Consider the following 6,385-nt stretch of genomic DNA (forward strand, 5'->3'; position numbering starts at 1 on the left):
AATGCCACAATATTTTCTTCTCCTATCAAATATGTGCCACACAGGTATGGGGTATGCCATACATGACCACCGGTCGAGTGTCACTCATCAATGACGAATATTTGCATGAACCAACAACCACAGTGCAACACATGCATTAAATGAGACAGTATTATAGATTGAGAATGGGAGACACCGCGAAGGCTGGAAATAGGAGTAGAAATGAGCTAAGCTGGTATACCTGAAGACTTGGCTTGGTCCAACTTAAAAAATTACAGGCCGAACAAGGCTCGGGCTGCCCATGTAGGAAAATTGGTTCGAGCACACATTATAATGGCTAGTGAGCTGGTTTACGTAGGCTGGTTGGCCCAAATGCGGCGACTACCACACGGTCTTGAGGGTGGCCATCAGGCTTCAATGTGTCGAGCACAATGGCCTCATTTGCTGCCACGTCCACTTGGGCATATGCAAGCCACCATACTCATGCTTTGTGCGCACGTCGACCATGCCATGGTTCCAACCTTCCACGACCAGCATGCCATGCGGAGGCGTTTATAGCCATGATGCAAACCCGTATGCCGTATGTCACTGGCTCAATGCACCCGTGGTGTATGGTCCTGGATTGCATGAACATCAGGAAGAAGCGGGAGGGTACAATGACGGAGGACTACCTGTAATATGGTGTATCCATGGTGCAGGGCCGGGCCACGCCAACTCGGCTAAAAAATATGCATTGTCACTTTGGGGCTTGCGTGCACATGTTCGCAGCCCATGATGATTACATGATCTCACAAATGTAAGAATAACGATATTGCTAAGCTTGAGAAAAGGATACATCAGAAATAGAGAATACTAGGAATCACCTGAGGATATCGTAACCATGATCAAATACCATCTACTGGTGGAGCTAGCGTGGCTTCTAAGTTTCTGCAGGAATAATACGATGTTCTCATGTCATCGACTCCAAGGTAAGTTTGACATGTAAACTGTAGGAAAGTAAAAGATAAATCCTGACATGACTTGTGATGAAACCATTGTCTATATGCGATTATTCATGGTTCTGTTTTTCTCTTTATTTCTGGTGGCTATGTCTATAAAAAATCTTGTTGTGCGCTCCCATGACTTGGGAGTTGGGACCATGTTAACAAGAATCAATGACATCACTATGTAATGTCTTCCATGCATATGCTCATTCAAAATAGTTTGTAGCGATAAATACTTATTCTTAAATGTGGATTTGGATTAAGACATTTCTGTTATGTGTAATGTTCTATCAAAAAACAATGAAATAGAGTAGGAGACACCAGGGCCATGAATGAGCACACACCAGGACTCCTCACAGTTAGCATGCACAAAGTCAACATGAATGGACACACATAAAAAATCACATCGGCATATAGCGAAGTTATATAAGAATGAAGGTATGCCATGGTGAAGCACAAAGGAAAAAAAATCCTAAGCGATGAAAACAATGATCAAACATGCTATGGAATCGCGCACGCTAACCATTTCTTGACATCACAAGCAAAACAAGATGGGTTCTCCAACAACAGTGCTTTTTGGAAGAAAAGGACGGTCGTCGGATCCTGCCACCGAATTAAAGCATGGCTTTATGATGCAAATAAAATAGAGGACTCTAGTCTATTTTTTGTCTTTGTTCACCATAGCAAGTAGGGTATTGAAGACGTTGCAACATATGTTGGGGGAAATGGCCCATTGCATGGTAAGCAACCCGTTTTAGTACATCACTAGATCGTTGATGGCGCGTGTTGCTGTGCCCGTCAATTTTGACGATAGAATGGTCAGAAGTTGCAAAATTATGGTAACAAATAATGTTAAATTTGTGGCAAATATATATTTCACTAATCAAATAGTTGGTTGGAGCTTGGGTTTGATTTGTATGATTGACAGTCTGCCTATTCATTTTTCTTTGTCAAATAGACTGCATCTATATTGGACATCTAATTAATGAAGTACTCCCTCCGTCCGGAAATACTTGTTATCAAAATGAATAAAAGGGGGCGTATCTAGATGTATTTTAGTTCTAGATACATCTCTTTTTGTCCATTTTGATGACAAGTATTTCCGGACGGAGGGAGTAAGATTTATGAAGCCAAAAATCTAAGAACATCTGAGATTGCAGGTTTTCCCAAACAAATAGCTCACTCAACGGTGTTAGGAAAGCTCATTACATATAGTGCAAAACTGTTGTTGTCAATGATACATACCAAGAATACTTGACACCTTTCATCAATTGCAACCATCAATACAAATACTTCCAGATCCATGGAGATACAACTGGAACAGTAGAAAACCAAAAGATTAACTCGAACAAGAAAGTGTTAGAAAGATGATATATCGCTGAGGACTGCAATACAGGTTCCATGGATCTTTGCACCTCCCTGGCCCTCCATGTCCCTTGAGAATCGACACAAGTTAAAATACATCCACACTTGGTGAAACTAATATTTGCATACTGTTGAAAAGGTGCGTAATAAAATTACCTCATGAGAGCGCCCCGCTCTCATGACAGCATTGTGTTTTTTTAGGTCTGTGATTCCTCGCAACATATGAGCTAGTTTCTGCATTCTTGTTGGCTTCACCATTCTTCTTTAACAAAAAGTAACAAATATTCACTAAGTAATTATATAAGAGAGGCGAATTAGACTGACAAAAGAAATATATGTATAACACATAAAACAGGACATTATATTTTAGAGAAGATGCATGATAAAATAAGAGGTCCGGTAATCATCATCCTTTGTATGTTGAGCAGACTCCCAGGGAAAAAATGTTAATCAGATTGAAATGGTTCAGATAAGCCAACAATTGTACGTAAATTTAACGTGTCAGGGTGATTTAAATACAAACTTACCGAGAAAAAGAGAAAATCTATGATGCAATTTATACATATGCACTGAAAGAAATATACAATTCTCATAAGAATCTAACCTGCAGCTAGTATGCATATGAATTGTTGTGACCCAAAGAAGTACACATGCTCCCATGTAGAGGAGTGCACCTCTGCCTATTGCACAAGTAAAGGAAGCAATTCCGCAGGGAAAACCATAAGTTGTATACTACAGAGCTAGAAAACATGTTAATGAGACCATAGAGTAAATTCCGAACAAGAAAAGCCACCTGACTTATGTCTTCCAGCTATCAATAATTGGACATGGTGAACACTGGATAAGAACACAAAGAATCACAAAGTGAAAGTTGATACAACCCACAAGAAAAGTCTTATGCTCATCTCCATATGTAAGTTGAATAAGCTAAAAAAAGGGCAGACAAAGTAAATCATACTGCTGGTCAATACATAGCCAAAATTGTCAAAAATTTATCAGATTTACCAGAAAGTTATTAATATGGTCACATGAGTTAAATAAGAGTAGCACTACAAATAACCAATAGCAGAAGGAAAATATTAACATCCAGAATCTACACATTGTTCCTGGAAGTCCACTACCTGAAGATTATCATATCAGTAGAATATCTATGGACATGAATAATTCAAATTAAAATGAGGGATTGCAGATAAGTGCATAGTCCATCGTCTTTTCTCCATAAATTCTACCATCGCCACTTAAAAGCAGTAGGTCACATAATCGTGATTCCTTCCTTTTACCCAGCCATCGTCTATCTGCCGTGCCATCATTTTTGCCGGTCCTTATAATAATATGGATTTCATTTGATATAATAATACAGCCGAATAAATTGCACTTCCACTCGGTTACCTTTGGCCTGACGTCCCCGTGACCACCACAATAATTTCCTAAAGCACCCTTCGACCTCCATTCATTTGAAGCTCTGAAAATCACACGCTGCACAAAAAAAAAGCACTAAGCAGCAATCAAGGTAAACACACCCATAATCGGATCCGACCATGAAAACAAATGGTACATGATTCAATAAATAAAGAGAATTTCCATTTCCCCAGCAGGGCAGAAAGATCATGAAGATAGGAAGCCCCAAAGAAATAGATCACCACATATCTATCCAAACGGGACTCGTAAGGATCATGCTCCTTTGTTCACAATCTCTTTCATTACCTAGCAATCATCTATGCTCTCCTGCCATCCAGTGGATCAAGAACCATAGTGATCGATTGGAGCAAAATATTACAGCCTTACTAATTCAGCCACGACATTCTTTCTCACGTAGGGGATGTTAGTCCTTCGAATTATCTAGGTGTACAAGCACACCACCTGAAAGTGAGAACCGAGAGAGGGAAGGAGGCACTTACGAATTTGTCGAGAAAACAGAGTGGCGGGGGAACGGTTGATAGAGGCAAAGGTGTCCCGTCTTTCGATGAGATGATGGATATCGCTTTGGTGGCAGTCGACTTTGACGATCCGACTACGAACGCGCGAGGACGTCACGCCTTAGCAATCGCTAAACCAACTCCGAGAGGTTATTGACCACGCCGGAGCACGATCAACCTGACCACGAGGGTCTGTTTCCTGCAAGCAAACGAAGAACAAGCAAGAAACTGAGATTGCAATCTGGATATTGCGAATATAAGATGAAAGCTTTATTGATCAAGGTGGGGTTCTGTGACGCCTTTGTCTGGTCGTTGAATACAAACGAAGTACGCGAAGTTGCAGCTATGGCGAACTTTAATCTAAAAAAAACCCCAAAATCTAAACGGTGCCCTAAGGGCTGTATATATGGAGGAAGAGAGGGGAATTTCGTGGCCCTTGGTGGAGGGGTCCGAAATCAACCCTATCTCTTGTTTCCCCACACATACGGACTCTAAAAATAGCCTATACTTATGTATTTCAAAATTACATGGGCCTGGCCCAATAAAAAGGTGACGCAGCACCTATAATAGCCTCGGGACAAAATTTATGAAGTGGCATCTTGTATATTTCGTCCAAGGCTTCATGCACCCATTATGGTGGCTTCAAAGTCCTGAAATCATCACTTGTAACTCCGTTCTTGTTCCCCTTGCACATGGCATCATCTCCATGCTTGTTCTTGCTCCAATGTTCATCCTTCTCCAAGCTAGGCCCTTCATTTGTAAGCAAAACAAATGTATCCAATTTAGGCAGCATCATATTCTCATGAACATTAGAATCATTACCAAGAAACGAAAGTACCTGATAATTTAATTGGCGTGCGCGAGCTCTAGTAATTGGTCCCGTATATGTAGCAGTAGGGGTTGTGGGTGTAACAATGGTATTGATGTCCTCATCATCCTCCCCTTCTTGAAATGAAGTCGTCCTCGACGGAAGCTCATCTTCCTCACCCAAATAAGGCTTCAAATCTGCAATGTTAAAAGTGGGACTAACCCCAAAATCTGCAGGCAGCTCAAGTTTATATGCATTATCATTTATTTTCTCTAACACCTTAAAGGGACCATCAGCACGTGGCATTAACTTTGATTTGCGCAAATCCGGAAATCTATCCTTAAGCAAATGTAACCAAACAAGATCTCCAGGTGCAAACACAACATGTTTTCTACCCTTATCTCCAGCAAGTTTATATTTAGCATTCATACGCTCAATATTTTCCTTAGTTAACTCATGCATTTTTAAAATCAATTCAGCACGTTGTTTAGCATCAAAATTAACCTTCTCCGAAGATGGAAGAGGCAACAAATCAATAGGTGGACGAGGTAGGAAACCATACACAACTTCAAAAGGGCACATCTTAATAGTAGAATGCAATGAACGATTATAAGCAAATTCAATATGAGGCAAGGATTCCTCCCACATTTTCTTATTATTCTTCAAAACAGCCCTAAGCATAGTAGACAACGTTCTATTGACTACTTCAGTTTGTCCATCAGTTTGGGGGTGACAAGTAGTACTAAAAAGCAGTTTAGTCCCCAACTTAGCCCATAAACATCTCCAAAAGTGGCTAAGAAATTTAGTATCACGATCTGAAACAATAGTATTTGGCACACCATGCAAGCGAATAATTTCACGAAAGAACAAATCAGCAACATTAACAGCATCATCGCTTTTATGACATGGTATAAAGTGTGCCATTTTCGAGAATCTATCCACGACAACAAATATGCTATCCCTCCCCTTCTTTGTTCGAGGTAAACCTAAAACAAAGTCCATAGATATATCCTCCCAAGGAACACTAGGTACAGGCAAAGGCATATATAAACCATGAGGATTGAGTCGTGACTTAGCTTTTTGACATGTAGTGCATCGAGCAATAAAACGCTCAACATCCCGTTTCATCTTTGGCCAAAAGAAATGTGTAGCAAGTACGTCCTCCGTCTTCTTCACGCCAAAGTGTCCCATTAATCCTCCTCCATGCGCCTCCTGCAACAACAAAAGACGAACGGAGCTAGCTGGAATGCATAGCTTGTTCGCACGAAACACAAATCCATCGTTAACGACGAACTTGTTCCACATTCTTCCTTCTTTACAATTCTGCATTACAT

Source organism: Triticum dicoccoides, chromosome 4A, assembly GCF_002162155.2.
Source record: "Triticum dicoccoides isolate Atlit2015 ecotype Zavitan chromosome 4A, WEW_v2.0, whole genome shotgun sequence".
In the NCBI taxonomy this organism is placed as follows: Eukaryota; Viridiplantae; Streptophyta; class Magnoliopsida; order Poales; family Poaceae; genus Triticum; species Triticum dicoccoides.